This window comes from Nylanderia fulva, unplaced genomic scaffold (genome assembly GCF_048542155.1).
Source record: "Nylanderia fulva isolate GAGA-0341 unplaced genomic scaffold, ASM4854215v1 Scaffold552, whole genome shotgun sequence".
Classification (NCBI taxonomy): Eukaryota; Metazoa; Arthropoda; class Insecta; order Hymenoptera; family Formicidae; genus Nylanderia; species Nylanderia fulva.
Window position 1 is genome coordinate 25,195 of NW_028190646.1, and position 11,604 is coordinate 36,798.

The window sequence follows — 11,604 nt, forward strand, 5'->3', positions numbered from 1 at the left end:
ACTGAACCGGTCTTGTATGGTTAATAGCCAGGTATGGCCGCTAGTGGATCGAGGCAGGGGACCGATCAGGTCTACGGCGGCTTGTTCCCATGGTGCGCGGACAGAGGTGGCCATCATCCGACCAGCCGGTCGTTGTTGACTGGCCTTGTGCCGCGCACAATTAGCGCACCCTCGGACGTACCGGGCAATTTCCCGAAACATGCCGGGCCAGTAATATAGCTGGGCCACCCGAGCCAATGTTTTGGAAATGCCTAGGTGCCCGGCGGCCGGGTCGTCGTGCATTCGCTGAAGCAGGGCGGGTCGTTGGTCTGTAGGCACGCACTGCTTCCATTGCTCTTCGGCTGGTGTTTCCCGGAAGTCCAGATCGTGGAGTATATGCCTGTACAATCGTTGATCCTGGATTTTATAGTCCGGGTGATCGGTCGGATGTCTCCGTACTTCGGCTAGTTTACGGTGGTACCACCGGCATTTCGGCCGGGTCACCGCCAAAGCTTCCGGGAGGCGGGAGAGGGCATCTGCCACCTGGTTAAGTGTCCCGCGCCGGTACTGGATGTCGAAATCATGTTGTTGTAATTCGAACATCCAGCGGGCTAGTCGTCCGGTAGGGGCCTCGATGTGTTGTAACCACTTTAAAGCTTGGTGGTCGGTCACGACGGTGAATCGGTAGCCCTCGAGGTAATCCCGCATCCGGCGTATACCCCACACGACAGCCAAGCACTCTAGTTCGGTAGCGCTATAATTCTTCTCGGCTGCGTTGAGGGTCCGGCTGGCGTACGCGATAACCCGCTCTCCTTCGCCGAGGTGTTGGGTTAATACGGCCCCTAACCCGTGGGCGCTGGCGTCGGTTTGTAGTAGAAATGGTCGCGCAAAATCTGGACAGGCGAGGACAGGTGCGGTGGTTAAGGCCTGTTTTAGTTTCCGGAACGCGGTTTCTTCTTCTTTTGCCCAGGTCCAGCGCGCTCTCTTTTTAGTGAGTCGAGTGAGAGGGGCGGCGATAGTGGAGAAGTCAGCGATGAATCGGCGGTACCATGACGCTACCCCCAGAAATTGCCGAACCCTGCGGAGGGTCGTGGGGGCAGGCCAATCGGTAATGGCTCGCACTTTTTCTGGGTCCGTCCGGATTCCGTGCCGATCGATAACGTGTCCGAGGTACCGAAGACTTGGCCGGCAGAAGTGACACTTTTCTGGGTTGAGGCGGAGTCGGGCGTCACGGAGGCGGCGAAAGACTTCGGCCAAGTGGCCTAGGTGCTCCTCGAAAGTACGGGACGCGACAACTATGTCGTCCAAGTAGACGAGGACGTGTGGTTCTAACTCGGGTCCTAGCACGGTGTCGAGCAGCCGTTGGAAGGTGGCCGGTGCTGAATGCAGTCCGAATGGCATGACGCGGAACTGCATCAGCCCTCTCCCTGGCACCGTGAAGGCGGTTGCGGGGCGGCTCTCCGGAGTTAGTGGCACTTGCCAATACCCGCTGCGTAGGTCCAACGTGGACAAGTAGTGTGCGCCTCGTAGCTTATCTAAGGTGGCGGCAATGTGAGGCAGCGGGTATGCATCTTTTTCTGAGGCCGCGTTTAATCGGCGGAAGTCTATACAAAATCGGTAGGTCCCGTCTTTCTTCTTTGCCAGCACTATCGGAGAGCTCCAGGCGCTGGTGGAGGGCTCGATGACTCCTTCGGCTTCCATCTTTTGGACCTCTTGGTCGATCACGGCTTGCATGGCCGGATTACGGGGCCGATATCGTTGTTTAATGGGCGGCCCCGGTTTTAGCCGAATTTGGTGTGTGGCTTTGTCGGTCGGGCCGCGGACCGATTCGAACTTTGGAAGTTCGTTATTTAGAAAGGCCTGTAGCCTTAGCGCCTCGCTGGTAGTTCCTGGGCTGATACTGGCTGTCGCGATTCCATCTTTGGTTGTTGTCTCGGTGACAGGTCTGGGCGGCGGGCGCAGCTCGACTCCTAATTTCGCCCAGAGGTCTATGCCTATTAGTACGGCGTTGTCTAGTTGTGGTAGTACGGAGAAGCGGTGGCGGTACGATTTTCCTCGTAACCTGACCGTTGCTTCGATGGTCTCGGCAATGGGGACTTGCGTCCCGTCGGCCAGGCGTATCTGGGCTGCCTTGAGATCTGGGCTAGACGGTGTGCGGTTGATTCGGCGGGCCGTTTCAGCGTTTACGAATGAGATCTCTGAGCCGGAATCGAGGAGGCCCCACAAATGTTGTCCGGCGATCTGGATCCGGAGGTGCGGTCTCGGGTTGTATTTTAGGTCGAGTCGGGCTGGACGACGGCCGCGACGTCTCCGGCCCGCACCCCGTTTCCCGTCGGGGGGTGGCAGTCACGGGTGAGGACCCCGTCCTTGCCACATCTCGAGCAGAATTTCTTCGGAGGTCGCTGGCAGTGCAGGCGTGTATGTCCTCGTTGCTTGCACCTCCAGCAACATTCCTCCCGACTGTAGACCGCGGAAGCTACAACCGGGGTGTGGCTTTGCGGCACGTCCCTTCGTCGTTCCTGTCTTCGGCGGTCGGCCTCTTCGTATTCGGTGGCTCGGATGCTCAGATCCCCGACGCTGAGCACGTCCGCCCGACGGATGTACAATTGGTACTCCGGATCCATGTTTTCGTAGAGCTGTTCCAGTTGGTCTAGGGGTGAATATCCCCCGGCGCGCCGCATCATGGTCAGGACCTCGGTGGCGTACTTTTGGAAGGACTCTTTAGGGCGTTGTTGACGTCCCTGGATCGTCCTTTTCATCTGTCTCTCATACCCGCTTGGCAGGTATTGCTGGCGGACAGCTTGGCGAAAGTCGGCCCAGCTGGCTATGGTATCGCGGATGTTGCGATACCACAGCAGGGCGTCTCCCCGTAAGAGTTCGGGTAGCCCTAACAGCATCTGGGCGTCGGTGTAGCCATAGCCCAGGCACAGCTCTTCCGTACGCTCGAGGAATGCCAGGGGGTCCTTGCCCTCGAAGTGGCACCCCCATTTTCGGATCTGGTCCATGATCCTGGCTGGTTCAACAGGTGTCGGGGTGGTAGCTTCTTCGTCTTTGGTTGGGCTTCCGGTGGCCATTTCGACGTTGATAGTGGGCACAGGTAGGTGAGTTCGAAATAGCGCGGGGTTTTGCCCGACAAATCGGCGGAGGCGTCGGCGGACCTCGTCTAAAGTTCCTTGGCTATCGATTCCGTGTCTTTTGGCCAAGGCAATAGCTTCGGTTTTTGATAATTGATTTACCCACGCGGGCATCTGGATAGGCTTTAAGCGAGTCGGGATCTCCACTGGGCAGGTCCCTGTTCGGGCGCCATGTAACGGTTCACCTTTCCCGACGCCGCGGATCGGCTCGCCGGTTCCAGGATTCGGGAGGAAGGGGGAGATTCAGACTCGCTTATTCCTTATTAACAATACTTTGGTTTATTCAAAAAGAAACAAGTAAACAAAATGATTGTTGGCATAAAGCCTAAATAGAGAAACTTATTGACTACTCGATATAAACGAAATGTTTGTTGGCATAAAGCCCTAAATAGAGAAACTTATTGACTACTCGGTATAAACAAAATAAGGAGGCGTATAGCCTGTAGCGGTGTCCGGAAAAGATTTACAAATTACCCGGTATAACTTAGAGATACGGTGTACGGAGGCGTATAGCCTATGGCAGGAAGAAACCGGAAACCGGGAAACCCGGCGTAATGACGAGAAACCCGTCACCCGGTGTATAGCAGGAAGAGACCGGAAACCGGGAAACCCGGCGTAACAACGAGAAACCCGTTGCCCGGCGTGTAGCAGGAAGAGACCGGAAACCGGGAAACCCGGCGTAACAACGAGAAACCCGTTGCCCGGCGTGTAGCAGGAAGAGACCGGAAACCGGGAAACCCGGCGTAACAACGAGAAACCCGTTGCCCGGCGTGTAACAGGAAGAGACCGGAAACCGGGAAACCCGGCGTAATGACGAGAAACCCGTCACCCGGTGTATAGCAGGAAGAGACCGGAAACCGGGAAACCCGGCGTAACAACGAGAAACCCGTTGCCCGGCGTGTAACAGGAAGAGACCGGAAACCGGGAAACCCGGCGTAATGACGAGAAACCCGTCACCCGGTGTATAGCAGGAAGAGACCGGAAACCGGGAAACCCGGCGTAACAACGAGAAACCCGTTGCCCGATACTAAAGGTAGGAGGCCAGAAACCGAGAAACCCGGCGTAACAACGAGAAGCCCGTTGCCTGGCTAGGAGGTCCGGAACAGGACTGGTGCCGGCTCATCCGTCGAGCCGGCTTATATACCCTGCCGGCGGTTCCCCCACTCTACCTCGAGGCTGTGGTGGGGGTAACGCCGGCGTCGTAGTGGGGCGCCTCTGGGGGTTGTAGTGGGGCGCCCCTGGGGTAGGGTGACCCGTGTATCAGTTGTGATTTTGTGCTTAGGGGCGCCTTAGGCGCCATAGCCTTAAGTGGCGGGCGGGTGATCGGCCCGCGAGGCGTTAGTAACGGCTACGCCGTTACAGACTTAGGTACCTGGCGGGGTGTTGTACTCGGTAGAGCAGTTACCACGCTGCGATCTGTTGAGACTCAGCCCTCGGCTTGGGGATTCGTCTTGTCGGTTAGACGAGACCCCACACGTTCGACGGCGAAAGCAACACGCCGCGAACGGACTTGGATGAATTTCTCGCTCGCCGGCGAAAGCAACACGCCGCGAACGGACTTGGAAAAATTTCTCGCTCGCCGGCGAAAGCAACACGCCGCGAACGGACTTGGATGAATTTCTCGCTCGCCCGGCGAAAGCAACACGCCGCGAACGGACTTGGAAAAATTTCTCGCTCGCCGGCGAAAGCAACACGCCGCGAACGGACTTGGATGAATCTATCGCTCGCCGGCGAAAGCAACACGCCGCGAACGGACTTGGAAGAATTTCTCGCTCGCCGGCGAAAGCAACACGCCGCGAACGGACTTGGATGAATTTCTCGCCCGCCCGGAGAAAGCAACACGCCGCGAACGGACTTGGAAGAATTTGTCGCTCGCCCGGCGAAAGCAACACGCCGCGAGCGAACTTGGAAAAAGCGGCTTGTGCGGCCGGAGGTGTCGCCCGCCAACGAAAGCAACACGCCGCGATCGGACTTAAGGTACAGGCGGCGCGTGCCGCCGGAGGTGTCGCCCGCCAACGAAAGCAACACGCCGCGAACGGACTTGGAAGAATTTCTCGCTCGCCCGGCGAAAGCAACACGCCGCGAACGGACATGGAAAAAGCGGCTTGTGCGGCCGGAGGTGTCGCCCGCCAACGAAAGCAACACGCCGCGATCGGACTTGGGGTACGGGCGGCGCGAGCCGCCGGAGGTGTCGCCCGCCAACGAAAGCAACACGCCGCGAACGGACTTGGAAGAATTTGTCGCTCGCCCGGCGAAAGCAACACGCCGCGAACGGAATTGGATGAATTTCTCGCTCGCCCGGCGAAAGCAACACGCCGCGAACGGACTTGGATGAATTTCTCGCTCGCCCGGCGAAAGCAACACGCCGCGAACGGACTTGGAAGAATTTGTCGCTCGCCCGGCGAAAGCAACACGCCGCGAGCGAACTTGGAAAAAGCGGCTTGTGCGGCCGGAGGTGTCGCCCGCCAACGAAAGCAACACGCCGCGATCGGACTTGGGTTACGAGGCGGCGCGTGCCGCCGGAGGTGTCGCCCGCCAACGAAAGCAACACGCCGCGATCGGACTTGGAAGAATTTCTCGCTCGCCCGGCGAAAGCAACACGCCGCGAGCGAACTTGGAAGAATTTGTCGCTCGCCCGGCGAAAGCAACACGCCGCGAACGGATAGGAGGAATTTCTCGCTCGCCGGCGAAAGCAACACGCCGCGAGCGAAATTGGAAGAATTTGTCGCTCGCCCGGCGAAAGCAACACGCCGCGAGCGAACTTGGAAAAAGCGGCTTGTGCGGCCGGAGGTGTCGCCCGCCAACGAAAGCAACACGCCGCGATCGGACTTGTGGTACGGGCGGGGCGTGCTGCCGGAGGTGTCGCCCGCCAACGAAAGAAACACGCCGCGAACGGACTTGGAAGAATTTGTCGCTCGCCCGGCAAAAGCAACACGCCGCGAACGGACTTGGATGAATTTCTCGCTCGCCCGGCGAAAGCAACACGCCGCGAACGAACTTGGAAGAATTTCTCGCTCGCCCGGCGAAAGCAACACGCCGCGAGCGAACTTGGAAGAATTTGTCGCTCGCCCGGCGAAAGCAACACGCCGCGAACGGACTTGGATGAATTTCTCGCTCGCCCGGCGAAAGCAACACGCCGCGAACGGATTTGGAAGAATTTCTCGCTCGCCCGGCGAAAGCAACACGCCGCGAACGGACTTGGAAGAATTTCTCGCTCACCCGGCGAAAGCAACACGCCGCGAACGGACTTGGAAAAATTTCTCGCTCGCCCGGCGAAAGCAACACGCCGCGAGCGAACTTGGAAGAATTTGTCGCTCGCCCGGCAAAAGCAACACGCCGCGAGCGAACTTGGAAGAATTTGTCGCTCGCCCGGCGAAAGCAACACGACGCCGCGAGCGAACTTGGAAGAATTTGTCGCTCGCCCGGCGAAAGCAACACGCCGCGAACGGACTTGGATGAATTTCTCGCTCGCCCGGCGAAAGCAACACGCCGCGAACGGACTTGGAAGAATTTCTCGCTCGCCCGGCGAAAGCAACACGCCGCGAACGGACTTGGAAGAATTTCTCGCTCGCCCGGCGAAAGCAACCCGCCGCGAGCGAAACTTGGAAGAATTTGTCGCTCGCCCGGCGAAAACAACACGTCCGCGAGCGAACTTGGAAAAAGCGGCTTGTGCGGCCGGAGGTGTCGCCCGCCAACGAAAGCAACACGCCGTGATCGGACTTGTGGTACTAGGCGGCGCGTGCCGCCGAAGGTGTCGCCCGCCAACGAAAGCAACACGCCGCGAACGGACTAGGATGAATTTCTCGCTCGCCCGGCGAAAGCAACACGCCGCGAACGGACTTGGATGAATTTCTCGCTCGCCCGCCCGGCGAAAGCAACACGCCGCGAACGGACTTGGATGAATTTCTCGCTCGCCCGGCGAAAGCAACACACTAGGGAACGGATTTGGAAGAATTTCTCGCTCGCCCGGCGAAAGCAACACGCCGCGAGCGAACTTGGAAAAAGCGGCTTGCGCGGCCGGAGGTGTCGCCCGCCAACGAAAGCAACACGCCGTAATCGGACTTGGGGTACGGGCGGCGCGTGCCGCCGGAGGTGTCGCCCGCCAACGAAAGCAACACGCCGCGAACGGACTTGGAAGAATTTGTCGCTCGCCCGGCGAAAGCAACACGCAGCGAACGGACTTGGATGAATTTCTCGCTCGACGGCGAAAGCAACACGCCGCGAACGGACTTGGTAGAATTTCTCGCTCGTCCGGCAATAGCAACACGCCGCGAGCGAACTTGGAATAATTTGTCGCTCGCCCGGCGAAAGCAACACGCCGCGAACGGACTTGGATGAATTTCTCGCTCGCCCGGCGACGGCGAAAGCAACACGCCGCGAACGGACTTGGAAGAATTTCTCGCTTGCCCGGCGAAAGCAACACGCCGCGAGCGAACTTGGAAGAATTTGTCGCTCGCCCGGCGAAAGCAACACGCCGCGAACGGACTTGGATGAATTTCTCGCTCGCCCGGCGAAAGCAACACGCCGCGAACGGACTTGGATGAATTTCTCGCTCGCCCGGCGATAGCAACACGCCGCGAACGGACTTGGAAGAATTTCTCGCTCGCCCTGCGAAAGCAACACGCCGCGAGCGAACTTGGAAGAATTTGTCGCTCGCCCGGCGAAAGCAACACGCCGCGAACGGACTTGGAAGAATTTCTCGCTCGCCCGGCGAAAGCAACACGCCGCGAGCGAACCTGGAAGAATTTGTCGCTCGCCCGGCGAAAGCAACACGCCGCGAGCGAACTTGGAAGAATTTGTCGCTCGCCCGGCGAAAGCAACACGCCGCGAACGGACTTGGAAGTATTTCTTTCTCGCTCGCCCGGCGAAAGCAACACGCCGCGAACGGACTTGGAAGAATTTGTCGCTCGCCCGGCGAAAGCAACACGCCGCGAACGGACTTGGATGAATTTCTCGCTCGCTTGGCGAAAGCAACACGCCGCGAACGGACTTGGAAGAATTTCTCGCTCGCCCGGCGAAAGCAACACGCCGCGAACGGACTTGGAAGAATTTCTCGCTCGCCCGGCGAAAGCAACCCGCCGCGAGCGAACTTAGAAGAATTTGTCGCTCGCCCGGCGAAAGCAACACGCCGCGAGCGAACTTGGAAAAAGCGGCTTGTGCGTCCGGAGGTGTCGCCCGCCAACGAAAGCAACACGCCGCGATCGGACTTGCGGTACGGGCGGCGCGTGCCGCCAGAGGTGTCGCCCGCCAACGAAAGCAACACGCCGCGAACGGACTTGGAATAATTTGTCGCTCGCCCGGCGAAAGCAACACGCCCCGAACGCGAACGGACTTGGATGAATTTCTCGCTCGCCCGGCGAAAGCAACACGCCGCGAGCGAACTTGGAAGAATTTGTCGCTCGCCCGGCGAAAGCAACACGCCGCGAACGGACTTGGATGAATTTCTCGCTAGCCCGGCGAAAGCGACACGCCGCGATCGGACTTGGATGAATTTCTCGCTCGCCCGGCGAAAGCAACACGCCGCGAACGGACTTGGAAGAATTTCTCGCTCGCCCGGCGAAAGCAACACGCCGCGAGCGAATTTGGAAGAATTTGTCGCTCGCCCGGCGAAAGCAACACGCCGCGAGCGAACTTGGAAAAAGCGGCTTGTGCGGCCGGAGTTGTCGCCCGCCAACGAAAGCAACACGCCGCGATGGACTTGTGGTACGGGCGGCGCGTGCCGCCGGAGGTGTCGCCCGCCAACGAAAGCAACACGCCGCGAACGGACTTGGAAGAATTTGTCGCTCGCCCGGCGAAAGCAACACGCCGCGAGCCGCGAACGAGCTTGGATGAATTTCTCGCTCGCCCGGCGAAAGCAACACGCCGCGAACGGATTTAAAAGAATTTCTCGCTCGCCCGGCGAAAGCAACACGCCGCGAACGGACTTGGATGAATTTCTCGCTCGCCCGGCGAAAGCAACACGCCGCGAACGGACTTGGTAGAATTTCTCGCTCGCCCGGCAAAAGCAACACGCCGCGAGCGAACTTGGAAGAATTTGTCGCTCGCCCGGCGAAAGCAACACGCCGAGAACGGATTGGATGAATTTCTCGCTCGCCGGCGAAAGCAACACGCCGCGAAAGGACTTGGATGAATTTCTCGCTCGCCCGGCGAAAGCAACACGCCGCGAACGGACTCGGAAGAATTTCTCGCTCGCCCGGCGAAAGCAACACGCCGCGAGCGAAATTGGTAGAATTTGTCGCTCGCCCGGCGAAAGCAACACGCCGCGAACGGACTTGGAAGAATTTCTCGCTCGCCCGGCGAAAGCAACACGCGCGAGCGAACTTGGAAGAATTTGTCGCTCGCCCGGCGAAAGCAACACGCCGCGAGCGAACTTGGAAGAATTTGTCGCTCGCCCGGCGAAAGCAATACGCCGCGAATGGACTTGCATGAATTTCTCGCTCGCCCGGCGAAAGCAACACGCCGCGAACGGATTTGGAAGAATTTCTCGCTCGCCCGGCGAAAGCAACACGCCGCAAACGGACTTGGATGAATTTCTCGCTCGCCCGGCGAAAGCAACACGCCGCGAACGGACTTGCATGAATTTCTCGCTCGCCCGGCGAAAGCAACACGCCGCGAGCGAACTTGGAAGAATTTGTCGCTCGCCCGGCGAAAGCAACACGCCGCGAGCGAACTTGGAAAAAGCGGCTTGTGCGGCCGGAGGTGTCGCCCGCCAACGAAAGCAACACGCCGCGATCGGACTTGGGGTACGGGCGGCGCGGGCCGCCGGAGGTGTCGCGCGCCAAAGAAAGCAACACGCCGCAAACGGACTTGACTTGGAAGAATTTGTCGCTCGCCCGGCGAAAGCAACACGCCGCGAACGGACTTGGATGAATTTCTCGCTCGCCCGGCGTAAGCATCACGCCGCGAACGGACTGGGTAGAATTTCTCGCTCGCCCGGCAAAAGCAACACGCCGCGAGCGAACTTGGAAGAATTTGTCGCTCGCCCGGCGAAAGCAACACGCCGCGAACGGATTGGATGAATTTCTCGCTCGCCGGCGAAAGCAACACGCCGCGAGCGAACTTGGAAGAATTTGTCGCTCGCCCGGCGAAAGCAACACGCCGCGAGCGAACTTGGAAAAAGCGGTTTGTGCGGCCGGAGGTGTCGCCCGCCAACGAAAGCAACACGCCGCGATCGGACTTATGGTACGGGCGGGGCGTGCTGCCGGAGGTGTCGCCCGCCAACGAAAGAAACACGCCGCGAACGGACTTGGAAGAATTTGTCGCTCGCCCGGCAAAAGCAACACGCCACGCCGCGAACGGACTTGGATGAATTTCTCGCTCGCCCGGCGAAAGCAACACGCCGCGAACGAACTTGGAAGAATTTCTCGCTCGCCCGGCGAAAGCAACACGCCGCGAGCGAACTTGGAAGAATTTGTCGCTCGCCCGGCGAAAGCAACACGCCGCGAACGGATTTGGATGAATTTCTCGCTCGCCCGGCGAAAGCAACACGCCGCGAACGGATTTGGAAGAATTTCTCGCTCGCCCGGCGAAAGCAACACGCCGCGAACGGACTTAGAAGAATTTCTCGGTCACCCGGCGAAAGCAACACGCCGCGAACGGACTTGGAAGAATTTCTCGCTCGCCCGGCGAAAGCAACACGCCGCGAGCGAACTTGGAAGAATTTGTCGCTCGCCCGGCGAAAGCAACACGCCGCGGGCGAACTTGGAAGAATTTGTCGCTCGCCCGGCGAAAGCAACACGCCGCGAAAACGGACTTGGATGAATTTCTCGCTCGCCCGGCGAAAACAACACGCCGCGAACGGATTTGGAAGAATTTCTCGCTCGCCCGGCGAAAGCAACACGCCGCGAATGGACTTGGAAGAATTTCTCGCTCGCCCGGCAAAAGCAACACGCCGCGAACGGACTTGGAAGAATTTCTCGCTCGCCCGGCTAAAGCAACACGCCGCGAGCGAACTTGGAAGAATTTGTCGCTAGCCCGGCAAAAGCAACACGCCGCGAACGGACTTGGATGAATTTCTCGCTCGCCCGGCGAAAGCAACACGCCGCGAACGGACTTGGAAGAATTTCACGCTCGCCCGGCGAAAGCAACACGCCGCGAACGGACTTGGAAGAATTTCTCGCTCGCCCGGCGAAAGCAACCCGCCGCGAGCGAACTTGGAAGAATTTGTCGCTCGCCCGGCGAAAGCAACACGCCGCGAGCGAACTTGGAAAAAGCGGCTTGTGTGGCCGGAGGTGTCGTGTCGCCCGCCAACGAAAGCAACACGCCGCGATCGGACTTGTGGTACGGGCGGCGCGTGCCGCCGAAGGTGTCGCCCGCCAACGAAAGCAACACGCCGCGAACGGACTTGTATGAATTTCTCGTTCGCCCGGCGAAAGCAACACGCCGCGAACGGACTTGGAAGAATTTCTCTCTCGCCCGGCGAAAGCAACACGCCGCGAGCGAACTTGGAAAAAGCGGCTTGTGCGGCCGGAGGGTGTCGCCCGCCAAACGA